Source organism: Manihot esculenta, chromosome 13 (assembly GCF_001659605.2).
Source record: "Manihot esculenta cultivar AM560-2 chromosome 13, M.esculenta_v8, whole genome shotgun sequence".
In the NCBI taxonomy this organism is placed as follows: Eukaryota; Viridiplantae; Streptophyta; class Magnoliopsida; order Malpighiales; family Euphorbiaceae; genus Manihot; species Manihot esculenta.
In genome coordinates, this window is record NC_035173.2 from 5,117,014 (window position 1) to 5,132,815 (window position 15,802).

A 15,802-nucleotide genomic window follows, 5' to 3' on the forward strand; every position below is an offset into this window, starting at 1 on the left:
TTAATTGCTTTAAATAATTATACAATTTTTTTTACGGGATTAAATATTGGGAGACTAACACGTGAGAGTTCTCAATAATTATACGTTAAAATACCAAAATTATTTTATATACATTAATTAATAATATTAATCTATGAATCATAGTAATTAGTAATAATCTAATAATCAATAATTACTTAATTTTAAGTCAGTATTATTATAGTAATTTCAAAAATATGTGGAGTATAATTTAAATTTAAATTTAAAAAATTATTTTTTAATCTCTTCACGAATTTATTTCTTTATTTTTAAAATTAAATATTTTTATTTTATCCACCCTCGTCCATTCACCTTCTCCTTTCTCTCTACCACGGTGTACATTTTTCTCACCCTTATCTCTTTATCCTCTTCATCCGCGTCAACAATCGGTCGTCAGTCGTATCAACTATCACCATCTCGGTCACAATAGCTTATCGTCTCAACTCTTCGATTACCTCGTCATGTCACTTCCTTAGCCATTAACAGTCGCCGCGTCACCACCTCAGCCATAATAGCTCATCGCCTCAACTTTCTGATCATCAACAATTCGTCACGCCACCATCTCTGCGAAATAGCTTATCGATTTTGGTTTTATTATTTGATTTATTTGGATTGTATATGAGTTTCTCAATTTGGTTGAATTTGAATTGAGATTTTGATTTTATTTCTTTGAAATATATTCAATCTCTTGATTGTGGATTTAATTTTAATTTTTAATTTTGTATGGGATTTAATTCAATAAAATTAAAATAAAAGTTAGGAAAAACATGAAAAAATTGGGAGATGAAGATGAAGTGATTGAGAGGTCAGAAAAAAAGTATTTTAGTGATAAAGAATATTATTGCATTTTTTACTATATATAAATTATTAATTTTAATGAGTTTAGTGGAAAGAAAGCTCTTAAATTTTGATTGAATGAAAAATTAGAATAAAAATGTTGAATTTTAAAAATAAAGGATAAATTTGTTAATTATATTATATTTAGATTTAAAAAGTAATTTTTTAAATTAATTATATAAAAAAACTATATAGATAACTAAAATAGCCCAATTTAGCTTTCTTCCCAAAAAAGCAACTTAGTGTAACCTTCAATACGTTTGAGCAAAACTATGTTTCAGTTGCTATTGTTTTGAATAAAAAATTTAATAAAAATCGAATTCAAATGAATATTTTTTATCATTTATTTATCTGAAATGAAACAATTCCATTCTTTTTAATTCAAAATTTTTTATTAAAAAAACTAAATTCAAATATGATTTTATTTTAATTATTTTGAATTTTTTAGATAGTTAAAGAATTTAATTAAATTAAATAATAATAATAATAATATGACATATATTAAATGAAACAAAGGTAGAAAGAGCTCGGAACTCTAGGACATGACCTTGGGAATTCCCCACCATGGAATCTAAACACGTTTTGTTCTCAATGCTTTCCAACACACTTTCTATACATAAATAAAGTTTAAAAATAAAATGTAAAATTAAACATGTGTATGTTATAAAATGGTGAAAACAAATACTAATAAAATGAAAATTTTTAATTTATATTTTCAAAATTAAAACGAATAAGTTAATGAAAAAAATAAATTTCAAGAAGTATTTAAGGGTTAAAAATTTTGCCTAATCACTCACAAATTTATAATAAGTGTATTTGAGTAAATTTGAAAAATTTAGATTTTATTTTTTGAATTTTAAATTTTTATTTAAAATAAAATAAAATAAAATAAAATTTGAGGTAATATTAATTTGCTTGTTTTTGTTAACTGTACTGTTAACAAAGAATGAGTATCTTTTTGATGTTTTTTACAAGAAATATTATTTTGAAGATTTTATTCTTCTATTCGTAAGGAATTTTAAAAAAAATTGATATGGAAAAGAGCCAATTAATTCTTTGATAGTTTCTAGTTCTCTCTCTATGTTGGCTGATTGGGAAATAGTGATGATGGTTCTGCTACTATTACTTCAACAGAATCGAATGCTCCTATGCCAGTGGAAGGGCAATTGAAGTGTAATTTGGATGCATGAGATTTTTATCAATAGTTTAAAACAATACTGTTTGATTCTTATAATATAAAAAAACTCATTAATTATTTTATTATTTTTAAAAATATATTAAAATACTTTTAAAATTTTTAAAAAAATATACTAATTAATCTCTCCACTAATTTTAGCTATTAAATATCAAAAAATATTATTTATTCCATATAATATATAAAAAATCATTTAGTTATTTAATTTAAAAAATATATTAAAATATTCTTAAAATTAAAAAATATATTAATCAATGTTTTAATTAATTTTATTTATTAAATATAAAAAAAATTAAAATACCTCATTACAAACGAATTAATTAGTAAAATTTTTTATAAAATTTAAAAATTAATTAATAAATTTTTTTTATTATAGAAACAAAATAATAAAGTTAAAACATATTATGGCTAAACTAATAAAAATATTAATTAATATATTTTTTAATATTTTAAAGATATTTTAATATATTTTTAAAAATTAAAAATTCAATGGGTTTTATCATATCATGTTGAATTAAGTAATTATATTATATGAACTAAATAATAAATTTTTTTTTGATAAAAAATTAAATATTTTTAATATAAAAAAAATAATTAATAGTATTTTTATAAAATTAGATAACTAACTAATTACTATATGAATTGAATAGTAAAATATTTAAAAAGTAAAATATTTAAGAAGTAAAAGTAAAAGAAAAACTTGTAAAACATTTAAAAGATAAAACTAATAGAAAGATTAATTAATAGATTTGTTAAAATTTTAAGTTGTATTTCTCAAAATTAAAAGCTAATTAATGATTTTTTTTATAGTATAAAAACTTAATAGTTAATTATTTTTATAATAATAAAATAAAAATATATTTTATAAATTAATGGATAAAAATAAAATTTTGAAATTGTTAATAATAATAAAAATAAAAAATTATAAAAAAAATGTAATGGTTTGATAAAACTAATATTTATGGTTTTGCGTTTTTTATTTTTTATTTTTTATTTTAAAAATACATTCTAACAAGTAATAAAAATGAAAATGAAATACTAACATATAAATAAATTATTTATTTATTTATTAAATAAAAAATTAAAGTTAGAATACTATAAATGAAAATAAATGCACTTTTATATTCTGTTCAGTAGAAAGTAAAGTAAAATTTTTTAAAGTGTAATTTCATAAGGTAATATTTTTCATGATTTCTAAATTTTAATAATTTTGTATTGTTTGAAAATAAAATAAAATTTCTGAAGATATTTGAAGGTTTTTAAGAATAAATTTTTATAGTTCACTAATTTAGTGGATTAAAATTAAAAATTTTATGAGATTGTTTAAAATCTTCATAAACTTTATTTTAAAAATCTTTCACCATCTCTCAAACACAGCGAAGGTTTTTTTTTTTTTAAATAATAAGAAAATTTCATTAATTTAAAGAGAACAAAGAAACAATATGAGGAGAAGGGATATCAATCCAAACTCCTTGATCTGACTCAAGAATGAGCCGATGTTGCTAGAACATGAAAAACTCTCAATTACTTTATGAAAACCTCTCTATTACTTCACGAAATCTCTCCCAAACCAAGTGGTAGTTTTATGTTTTAACATCTTAAAAATAAATTACTTTAGTTAAACCAAGTTTCGGAGCCCATCAGCCAGCTTTGGGAGATGGCTAAGAGATTTTCGTGGGTGGTGAATTGAGGCTAAGCTTAACAGCACACTTCTTGTCCTAATCTATAAAGTTGTCAACCCACATCAGTTTGGGCCCATCAACCCTTAGTACAAACAAGTAGAAGAAGAAAATTATGCATGATATTGGATGTGCAACTTAAATATTAGCTGTTTTAAAATATTTATATTATTTAATTTTTACAATTTTAATTATATATATAATATAGTTATTATAATTTTAAATATTTATATTATTATAGAAGTTGATTAATAATTTTTTTGTAATAAAATAATTAAATCGTTTTATTTTATAAAATTTGAGAATGTTTCACTTGAATAATTTTAATAAATTTTATAAAAGTTGATTAATAAATTTTCTTTTTTCTTTTTTATGCATGCGACTTATTTCTGGAATGGAAATGCTTCTATTTCTAAAAAAAATTAAAAAAAAAAGTGCAGGGTGCTCTTCCTTTGCCTAAGACTTGATTTTAGACTTGCCAATAATTTGCATAAGATTTGCAGTCGCGTCTGATGCGGATAAAATAGGCCGTAATATTTAGAATGGATGGATCGGTTCAAACGTGACCATTAAATAATAAAAAATATTTTGATCATAACTTTTATTATGAATATCAGAATCACTATTAAGACCCAATTTAGAAAACTCGTTCAGAGATTTATGTCTCTTATTTGCCTTCAACTACGTAACGACTCGTCATTAGACTTAAAAACGCTATTTAGAACCTCAAAACGACATCTGAAATTTTTTATCAGTATTTTTTGAATTTTTTTATATGCTTATTTAAGACAAACATGATATTTTGTTAGACGGCTTATTTTCTATTCAGAATTACATATTTTTCTCTAAACTTATTTAGGGTTTACTTCTTGAATGCTTTTACGCTGCGTCAGGTGGTATCAAAGCATAGTGACCAACAGCAATAGCAGTGCTCTCCCTGACGGTGATTAGGAGGCTGGAGCCCCACAGGGGGATAGAGTGTTGCAACGATTGGAGCAGCGCTTTGAGCAATAGATAAAGCGCTTGTCCAAAAGTTCTGAGAAATGCTTTCAAGAGCTTGCAGATCGTCTGGATGCTTAGGAAGTCGGACCAAACAGGGGAAGAAATGATGATAGAAGACAACCAGGATATGTTGCTCGTGGTGAACCTATCAATAGACCAGACTCAGCACGTAGGCAACCTGCTTACGAGGAGAATTATTTGAAAGAAGAATTTGATCTAGAACCACCTCGGTTCGATCAAAATCAACGAAGGGCCGGCTATGAGCAGAGGTGGTATGAAGCTCGAGATGGTGGAGATTTCCGATTAAATGTAGATATCCCTTACTTTAATAGTAGTTTGGGAACTGAGGAGTTTTTAAATTGGATTGTTGAGATAGAAAGGTATTTTGAATATGCAGAGACACCAGCAGAAAGGAGAGTAAAATTAGTTGTCTATCGTCTAAGAGGGATGGCTTTGGCTTGGTGGGCGCGAGTACAATCTATGCAGGAGAGAGAAGGGAAATTTCCTATCTGAACCTAGTATAGGATGAAACATTTGCTGAAGTTAGAATTTTTACCACCGATTATGAATAAATTTTGTTCCAACAGTATCAGAGGTTTCAGTAGGGCAATAGGACAGTTCATGAGTATACAGCTAAATTTATGAGGTTGGCGGAGCGAAATAATTTGCTAGAATCAAAAGGGCAGCAAGTGGCTCGTTATTTAAAAGGGTTAAGGTTGAATTGGAGTGTAGGTAATTTGATCTTTGAGTGAAGTAAAGAATTTAGCGTTGAAAGCTAAATTAATGTAGCAAGATAGAGGCAGGAGGAATTTTGGTGAGTTCAAAGACAGTGCGGGATCAGAAAGTGTGAATAAAACTATTATGAACCAACAAAGCATAGTATGTTTAGGAACTTTAACAGACAACCTGTGGACGATAAGACAGTAGGCAAGCAACCTTTGAATGTGGGTAGAGATAAAAAAATGAAGAAGGTAGATAATCCCTATGCAAGACCATTTTTCGATGTAATCAGCAAGGTTATAAATCAAATGAGTGTCCTCCTCGAAAGACAGTTAACGTGTTGGATGGAGAGGAAAAAGATGAAGAGATAAACTGTGAACCAGATGGGTCTGACGAAGAAAGGGAGGAATATGGATTAGATGAGGGACAGACTTATGTTGTACGGAGGATGATCCTGGTCCCTAAGCATGCAGAGGAATCGCAAGGACATTAGTTATTCATAGCTCGTTGCATAATTGGTGACAGGGTATTTGGTGTTATAATTGACAACGAAAGCTATGAGAATATTATCGGGAAGGAGATTGTGAAGAAGTTGAAACTGCCTGTTGAGAAGCACCCGGAGCCTTATTTATTGGGGTGGATTAAATCTGATATTAGAAAAATAAGCGTGATAGAAAGCTATAAAGTGTCTTTCTCTATAGGCAAATACCAAGATACTATATACTGTGATGTTGTAGACATGGATGTATGTTAACTTTTGTTTGGCAGGTTTTGGCAATATGATGTTGACACACAATATTTTGTGAGGAGTAATGTTTACAAAGTAGAGAAAGATAGTGTGAAGTTTTCATTGCTTCCTTTGAAGAGCAAACCTGATATCCCAGATATGAGCACGTTCTTGACTTTGACAGAAAATTTTGCTGCTGAAATTAAAGAAACAGAACAGGTACATGTTTTGATAGTGAAGTAGATTTTGATGAATGAACCTGAAAAGCAAGTGGAGGAGCAATCAGAATTAGTCTGTCCTTTATTATAGGAGTTCAAAGAATTGATGAAGAAGGACACACCAGATGGGTTACCACCCGTGAGAGACATTCAATACTAAATTGATCTTATTCCTAGTGCTAGCCTTCCTAATTTACCTCATTACAGGATGAATCCAAGAGAGAGTGATATTTTGAAGGGAAAGGTAGAAGAATTGCTGCGAAAGGGGTTGATCCGAGAGAGTTTGAGTCCATGTGTAATGCCAGCTTTATTGACACCAAAGAAGGATAGAAGCTGGAGAATGTGTGTTGACAGTCGGGCAATCAACCGAATTACGGTAGGCTATAAGTTTTCAATTCTGAGGCTGGATGATATGTTGGATAGATTGCATGAAGTGAAGTGGTTTTCGAAGCTTGATTTGAAGAATAGGTATTATTATATTCAAATTAAACTAGGTGACGAATGAAAGACAACGTTTAAAATCAAAGAGAGACTTTATGAGTGACTGGTTATGCCTTTTAGATTGTTAAATGCTCCTAGTACATTCATGAGACTGATGAACTAGGTACTTAAACTGTTTATTGGCAAGTTTATTATTTTGATGATATTCTTATATAGTAGTAGGGGTGAGCATTCGGTCGGTTCGGTTTAAAACTGAACTGAACCAAATAAATTGAAAATTGAAATTTTGGTATTTATAAAAATTGAACCGAACCAATTTTGGTTAGAAATCGAATCGAATTGAATCGATCCGATTCAGTTCGGTTTGATCGATTTAAATTTTTAATAAATTTTTTTATTTTTTACACCTTATTTTTAGTATTTTAAAATTTAATTGAAATATTTTTATTTTAATATGATCTAATCTCTCTAAATTATTGAAAATAATATATTATTATCACTAATCGGTTCGATTCGGTTTTTTCGATTTTTTCAGATCAAAACTGAATTGAAATAACCAAAAATTTTAAAATTAAAAATCGAACCAAACCAAAATAAATAAAAAACTGAATCAAAATTTTAAATTAATTCGGTTCGGTCGGTATGAACCGAATACTGTTCACCCATATACAGTAGTAGTGAAGAGGAACACATGGCCCACTTGAGAGCTGTATTAGTTGCTTTGAAAGATAACTTTTTGTATATTAATCTCAATAAGTACAATTTTCTAACCAATAGATTAGTGTGCTTAGAATTTGTGATTTTCGGATGAGGGTGTTCATGTTGATGAGGCAAAGATTGCAGTTGTAATACCCGGCTAGACCCCGGCATCGGAATTCTTACCTTCCGGCGGAATCTCCATTGGAATCCAGAATTTTGGATGTCAGAGCCTTCTAGAAGGGTAAAATAAAGGTTTTTTAAAATGTTTTTCTATATTTTTATGGTTTTAATGAAGAAAGAAATTGAGTTTTGAAAGAAAAGACCAAGGAGGAAAAAGCCAGGTTCGGCCGCTGAACATTGGACTCTTGCAGAAGCACCTTTGGCCCCCGAAGGTGGTCTGGGCAGCCACCTATAAAGGGCCCCGAGTTTTCTCTCTCTATTTTCGGGCATAGGTGAGATTTCCCTTTGGTTGATTTTGTGTTTTCCTTCATTTCCTTCAAGTTGTGATGAGTTTTTACCTTTGTTTTGAAGACTTTAAGCTAAGATCAAAATTTTGAAGCTTGGAGACCCTCCGGAGCTCGATTTCTCTCAATCTCCAAGTTTGGATCACCTCTCCTCTCGATCTTCAAGAGGTAAGCGTAGATCCTCACCTTCTTTTATGTTTTAAGAAAGTTTTGAGGGGTTTTAAGGGTGTTTAATGCATGTTTATAGTAGATGTAAAATGTTAGGGTTTATGTTGGTTTAATATTAAATGTGATGCTATGTTGATGTTTGTTGGGGTATAGGCTAGTTTTAAGCCCCTATAAATTCGAATATGTGTTTATGCATGTTTTAGAATAGTTGGATGTATATTTTGGATGTTTTGGTGGTTGGATGTGCGAGGCAGAATCGGGTTCTACCATTCGGAAGAATCCAGGTTCGGCCGCCGAAACTAGTTTCGACCACCGAACCTGCCAGAGGAGGCAGTTTTGGCCGCCGAACCTGCCCCCGAAGGTTAGTGACTTTCGGGTCTGTAAAGGCTTTCGGCTGCCGAACCCTGCCCCCGAAAGTGCCTGACTTTCGGCTCTGTAAGGACCTTCGACCGTCGAACCTGCCGCCGAAAGTCCCCTGCCCAACCTTCCTTTTCTTGTTTCTTATGCATGTTTTATGATGATGTAGGGGGTTTTGGGGGAGATGTTTAGTGTCATGTTAGAGTTTGTTTGGTCCCTCATTTGAGTCCACCTGTGTAGGATCGGACCCGAGGAACCGAGAAGGCCAACAGTGAGTTAGTTGTTCCAGTGTCAGCCAGAAGTGAGTAGAACTAAACTAATCTTTTATTTCAAGAAATCAAATGTTTTAAGCATATTCATGCATCATGTATATTAAATAGGTTGGATGCATTAGATTTCATGAATATGCCGCATTGCATAATTGGTTGTTGATGTGGATGGACAACAGGACGACCCATTAGCCCTCTAGATGTTATGTTATGTAATGAAAGACCAGGGCTGCCATTCTACGTCCCTGGCACACAGCTTATGTATGTAAAGAAGTTCTGAGGAGCTCCATCGAGGGCCGGGGCACAGAGTAGAGGGATTTTTGGGTCAGTCCATCCTTGATGTGTATTGTCTGTGCTGTGACGCACTCCATACGAGCATATGATTATTAAACTGTTTTATGTTCTGCTCACTGGGCTCTAGTAGCTCACCCCTTTCCCCTAACCCCCAGGTTTACAGGAGCAGAGATAGTGCGGGAAGTCGCCAAGGTTGATGGTATAGTCTTTGTAATAGATTAGTAGTGGACATGTAATGTATTGTGGATAGTATTGTGCTTGGCCCTATTGGTAGATTGTAATCCCTTGGTACATGATCTTTATGTAAATGTTTTATTTGATGAGATGTATTGAACCAAACTTGATGTATGAAATGTTGACCCTACTAGAGCATTTGATGAGGGCTCTAGTATGGGGTTTTTATGTTTACAGTTTTGATGCATGCACAGGTCAAGCTTGGTATACGAAAAGTTTAAGTTTTTATAAAAATGTATGATCATGTATGGGATTTTATCAGGTATTCAGGATGCATAGTTGTAACAGCCCGGCCCTTTCACCGGCACTGTTACCGTTCACGGCCCATGGCTATCCCTCGCCTGGCCTCTTGCCACCTCGGGCTTTCCACTGGCGTCGTGAACAACTCTTAACATCCCTTCACCCTCACGGGTTCCGGGCAGGATTTGTCCCCTTGGGTTCTCGACGTCGCGTCCTTCCCCAAGTGGATTTGGCCCAAATTTCCCTTAGGAAATTAGGTCGCCTCCCCCACTGCTCGAACCCTTGACCTCCCACTTTAAGGGAATAGTCTGGTGAGAGTGAGTACCAATTGTTCCAATTTCTGTAACGACCCGAAAAATCGGACCGCTACCGGCGCTAGGATCCAGGTCGACTTAAGGCCGCCGGGACCCGTAGCAAGCCTAACATGCATCCTGTGAACCTGTTTAATCCCATACATGATCAACAACATACATAAAAATTAAAACTTTTCTTTCCATACACATCAACCAAACTCAACCTGTGCATATACATTAACATAACATTGATCCCTCAGTGGGATCTCATCAATGCCCCCAATGGGTGACAAAACATATGCTGAGTTGGTTTACATAAACATCATAAAAATCCAAGATCATGTATTAAAAAGGGATACAACAATCTATGGTCAAGCACACCTCTAGCATCCATAAACATCATCTATACTGATTAAAACATTACCATACAATATGATCATGTCCATTACTAACTATTACATAAACATGACTTCTTTACTCTATCCGGACTCCCGCTCTATCCTGTACCTGCAAGCCTGGGGGTAAAGGGAGAGGGGTGAGCTAAAAGCCCAGTGAGTAGAACTATAAAACATATTAACACTATGCTCCAATGAAATGCATCATAACACAGACAATTCACATAAGGGTTGGGTGAACTTGTCACCAATTAGTCCAAGCTAACTCTGTGCCAGGCCGTAGCATGGGGTCCTAGTCTTCCTGTCATAACATACATTACTTACCATTTGCCCCAGGGCCTCCTCTGGGCTCCTAGTCTTCGAGTCCCATAACCGTGCCAGGCCGTAGAATGGGGTCCTGGTCTTTCCTTACTCTGTGCCAGGCCGTAGAATGGGGTCCTGGTCTTCCTGTCATGGACTAATTGGGTCATCCAATATTCACCCACATCAACAACAATCGATGCAATGCGGCATATTCGTGAAAACTAATGCAATCATCCTATTGCATAATCATGATGCATGAAACATGATAAAACATTTAATTTAAAAGATTAAGTTTAGTTCCACTCACCTCTGGCTGACTCTGACAACACCGAAGCAGCTGAACTCACTGCTGGGGTCCTCGGTTCCTCGGGTCCGAACCTACACAGGTGGACTCAAATGAGGGACCAAACACACCTGAACATAACTATTAACTACTCCCCAAAAACCCCCCTAAAGCATCATGAAACAACCATACAAAATCATGCAAAGGAGGCCTGGACAGGGCACTTTCGGCGGCAGGTTCGGCGGCCGAAAGTCCCTCCAGAGCCGAAAGTCAGGCAGGTTCGGCGGCACCTTCGGCGGCCGAAACTCCCCGACAGAGACGAAACTCATGCATGTTCGGCGGCACTTTCGGCGGCCGAAAGTCCCAGACAGAGCCGAAAGTCACCTTTCGGGGGCAGGGGTTCGGCAGCCGAAATGCTACCTCACAGGCAGGTTCGGCGGCCGAAAATCCCTTCGGCTGCCGAACCTGGTTTCTGCTAAAAGGGCAGAAACTAGGTTCCTCATGCACATTTTGCCTCCCAAACCTCTCATTATGCATAGAGCTCAACCAAAACATGCATACAAGCTCCTAGGGGCATCAAACTAACTTAAACCCCAACTACAACACTTCAACATACACATCAAGCACACATTGTCCATAAACATACATAAAACCCTATCAAAGCTCAACTATCCTAAGCATGCATTTCTACCCAAAGAAACTTCAAAAAAACTTGTTTAAAACATATAATGAACTTAAGATCGGCTCTTACCTCTTGAAAATCGAGAAAGACGACCTGAACTTGGGAGATCCAAGGAAATGAGTTCCTAAGTCTTCCAAGCTTCAAACTTGCTCTAAGCTCAAGAAAACTTCAATGCAAAGTTGAAAACTCAAGAAAATGGTGGGGATTTGGAGGAAGAACACAAGATTTGCAAGAGGGAGGTCGGAAGCTCGCTGTGGCCGAAAATGGGGAGAAGGCTCGCCCATTTCGGCTAAGGGACCCTTTTATAGGTGGCTGGCCAGGCCACATTCGGGGGCCGAACGTGCCTCCACAACACATGCAAGTTCGGCGGCCGAAGGTAAAGTTCGGCGGCCGAACCTGGATGTCCCTCACTTATGCTTTCGGGGGCCTAACGTGCCTCCAAAACGCATGCATGTTCGGCAGCCGAACTTGAGTTTCGGCGGCCGAACTTGGGTTTTTCCTCCAAAGCTATTTTCATGCAAAAAATCATTTTATTTCATACTTAAAACCATAAAATGCATTAAAACATTTTATAAAAACATGTTTCTACCCTTCTAGAGGTCTCCGACATCCGAGATTCCACCGGACGGTAGGAATTCCGATACCGGAGTCTAGCCGGGTATTACATTCTCCCCCCCTTAAGAACATTCGTCCCCGAATGTTCCTCAACTAGCACATGCAAGGCATACATATAACAAACACACAAAGCACACCAAACTCACAAGGAACTAACCTTAGAAAAGATAAGGGTACTGCTGGAGCATGGACTCCCGTGTCTCCCAGGTGCATTCTTCCATATTGTGGTGGTTCCACAGGACTTTCACCATCGGGATTTCCTTGTTTCTTAGCTCTCTGATCTGGGTGTCTATGATCCGCACTGGCTGCTCAACATAGGTGAGATCCTTTTGGATCTCCACATCAGGCTCTCTAAGAACCTTGCCCGGATCTGACACAAATTTCCTCAACATTGAAACATGGAAAACCGGATGGATTCTCTCCATTGAAGCAGGTAAATCCAGCTTGTACGATACATTCCCAATCCTTTGCAGTACTTCATATGGAGCCATCCCGATGCTAGCATGATGGCTATTATTGTAGGCAAACTCCACCAAAGGTAGATGCTGCCTCCAAGAACCGCCAAAGTCCAGCACACACATTCTTAGCATATCTTCTATGGTCTGGATGGTCCTCTCTGACTGTCCGTCTGTCTGTGGGTGGAAAGCAGTGCTAAAATCCAACCTGGTACCCATGGCATCCTGCAGACTCCGCCAAAACCTGGAGGTGAACTGGGGCCCTCTATCTGACACTATAGAAACAGGAACCCCATGCAGTCTGACGATCTCATCAACATACACCTGCGCCAACTTGTCCACAGAGTAGCCACTCCTGACAGGGATGAAGTGAGCAGATTTGGTGAGTCTGTCCACAATCACCCATATGGAGTCCAATCTGTTGGACGTCGCCGGTAACCCCACTACGAAGTCCATAGCTATATTCTCCCATTTCCACTCTGGAATAGGTAGCGGGTTAAGCATTCCAGCCGGCTTCTGATGTTCCAGCTTCACCCTCTGACACACTTCGCAGGCTGACACAAACTGTGCCACTTCTCTCTTCATAGCTGGCCACCAATAAACCTTTTTAAGATCCTGATACATCTTGGTGAATGTTGTATCTTGCATTATGAGCCTCTCTCATAATGTCTCCTTTTAGTCCTATGTCATCTGGTACACATAAGTGACTCCCATAGCGGAGGATCCCCTTGTTGTCAAATCTGAACTCACTGTCCTTGCCTGACTGAACAGTCCTGGCAATCTTCACTAACTCTGGGTCCTCATGCTGTTTCTGAGCCACTTGCTCCAGAAACACAGGTGTCACTTTCATCTGAGCAACTAAAGCACCTGTACCAGACAACTCCAACTGTAGACCTTCCTCAATGAGCTTGTAAAACTCCTTCACCACTGGTCTCCTCTCTACCGTGATGTGGGATAGACTGCCTAGTGACTTCCGGCTTAGGGCGTCTGCCACGACATTCGCCTTACCCGGATGATACTGAATCTTGCAATCATAGTCACTCAACAACTCTACCCATCTCCTCTGTCTCAAGTTCAAATCTCTTTGACTCAGGATGTACTGCAGGCTCTTATGATCTGTAAAGATCTCACATTTTACCCCATAGAGGTAGTGCCTCCACATCTTGAGTGCAAAGATTACTGCTGCCATCTCAAGGTCATGTGTGGGGTAATTCAACTCATGCTTCTTTAGCTGCCTCGAAGCATAAGCAATCACCCTCTCATTTTGCATCAGTACACAACCCAGTCCCACACGGGACGCATCACAAAAGACTGTAAAGTCCTCATCACTAGATGGCAGAGCTAAAACTGGTGCTGAAGTCAACCTCTTCTTAAGCTCTTCAAAACTCTCTTCGCACTGGTCGGTCCACAGAAACTTCTGATTCTTCCTGGTTAGGCTGGTCAGAGGAGTTGCTATTTTCGAGAAGTCCTGAACGAACCTCCTGTAGTAACCTGCCAAACCCAAGAAACTCCTGATCTCCGTCACTGAAGTGGGTCTAGGCCAGTTAGCCACAGTTTCTGTCTTCTTGGGGTCCACCTCTATCCCATTCTCTGACACTACATGCCCCAAGAACGAAATGCTCCTCAGCCAGAACTCACACTTGGAGAACTTGGCATACAAGCCATGTTCCCTCAAGGTCTGTAGAACCAACCTCAGATGATGGGCATGCTCCTCTGCATTCCTGGAATACACTAGGATATCATCTATGAAGACAATAACGAAGTGATCCAGGTACTGGCTAAACACTCTGTTCATGAGATCCATGAATGCTGCAGGGGCGTTGGTTAACCCAAACGGCATTACAAGGAACTCAAAATGCCCATATCTGGTCCTGAAAGCTGTCTTTGGCACATCCTCATCTCTGATCCTCAGCTGGTGGTACCCAGATCTCAGATCTATTTTGGAGAAACAGCCCGCTCCTGCTAGCTGGTCGAATAGATCGTCGATCCTTGGCAAAGGGTACTTGTTCTTGGTAGTGACTTTGTTCAACTGCCTGTAGTCGATACAAAGCCTAAGGGATCCATCCTTCTTTCTCACAAACAAAACTGGAGCACCCCAGGGTGAGGTACTCGGTCGGATGAAGCCCTTGTCTACCAACTCCTGTAACTGCTCCTTCAACTCTTTCAATTCTGCTGGCGCCATCCTGTAGGGAGGGATAGAGATCGGTCGGGTTCCAGGCATTAGTTCTATCTCGAACTCTATCTCCCTAGCAGGTGGTAAACCTGGCAGCTCGTCTGGGAACACATCTAAGAACTCTCTAACCACTGGCACTGAGGCGGGCTCTCTGACCTGACTGCTAAGCTCTCTCACATGAGCCAAATACCCCTGACATCCCCTCCTGAGCAACCTACGAGCCTGAAGAGTTGATATCAGACCTCTAGGTGTACCCCTCTTGTCTCCTCTGAAGACAACCTCAGACCCATCCTGACCTCTGAACCTGACTACCTTGTCCCTGCAGTCCAAGGTAGCACCATGGGTAGATAACCAGTCCATCCCTAGAATGACGTCAAAATCTGTCAAATCTAGAACCACTAGGTCGGCGGACAAGCATCTTCCCTCAACAAACACAGGACTACACTGGCAGACTGACTCTGCCACTGATGGATCACACTTGGGTCCACTGACCCAGAGAGGACACTCTAACCCAGAAGTCATCAGACCTAACCTCCCCACGGCTCTCGGAGCAATAAAAGAATGAGATGCACCAGGGTCCATCAAGGCATACACATCTGAACAACCAATGATTAAGTTACCTGCCACCACGGTGTTAGATGCATCTGCCTCCTGCTGTGTCATTGTGAAGATCCGTGCTGGAGCTGATGGACCTTCACCTCTGAAACCCGCTGAAGAAGAGGCTGCCCCTCTCCCTCTGCCTCTGGCATTGGCCTGAGTCATGGCTGGAGCTGCTGGCTGTGCTACACTGCCTGAAGCTGTCTGCTGGGACTGAGCCATTGGGACTGCTCTTGGACATTCTCGAGCCATATGCCCCTCCTGACCGCATCTGAAACAGGCGTTCGTCCCAAACCGACATACTCCCCTGTGTGGCCTACCACACTTCGCACAAACTACATTATCCGCACCAGAGCTTGAGTGTAACGACCCGGAAATCCGACCCGTTACCGGCGCTAGGATCCAGATCGGCTTAAGGCCGCCGGGACCCGTAGCAAGCCTACA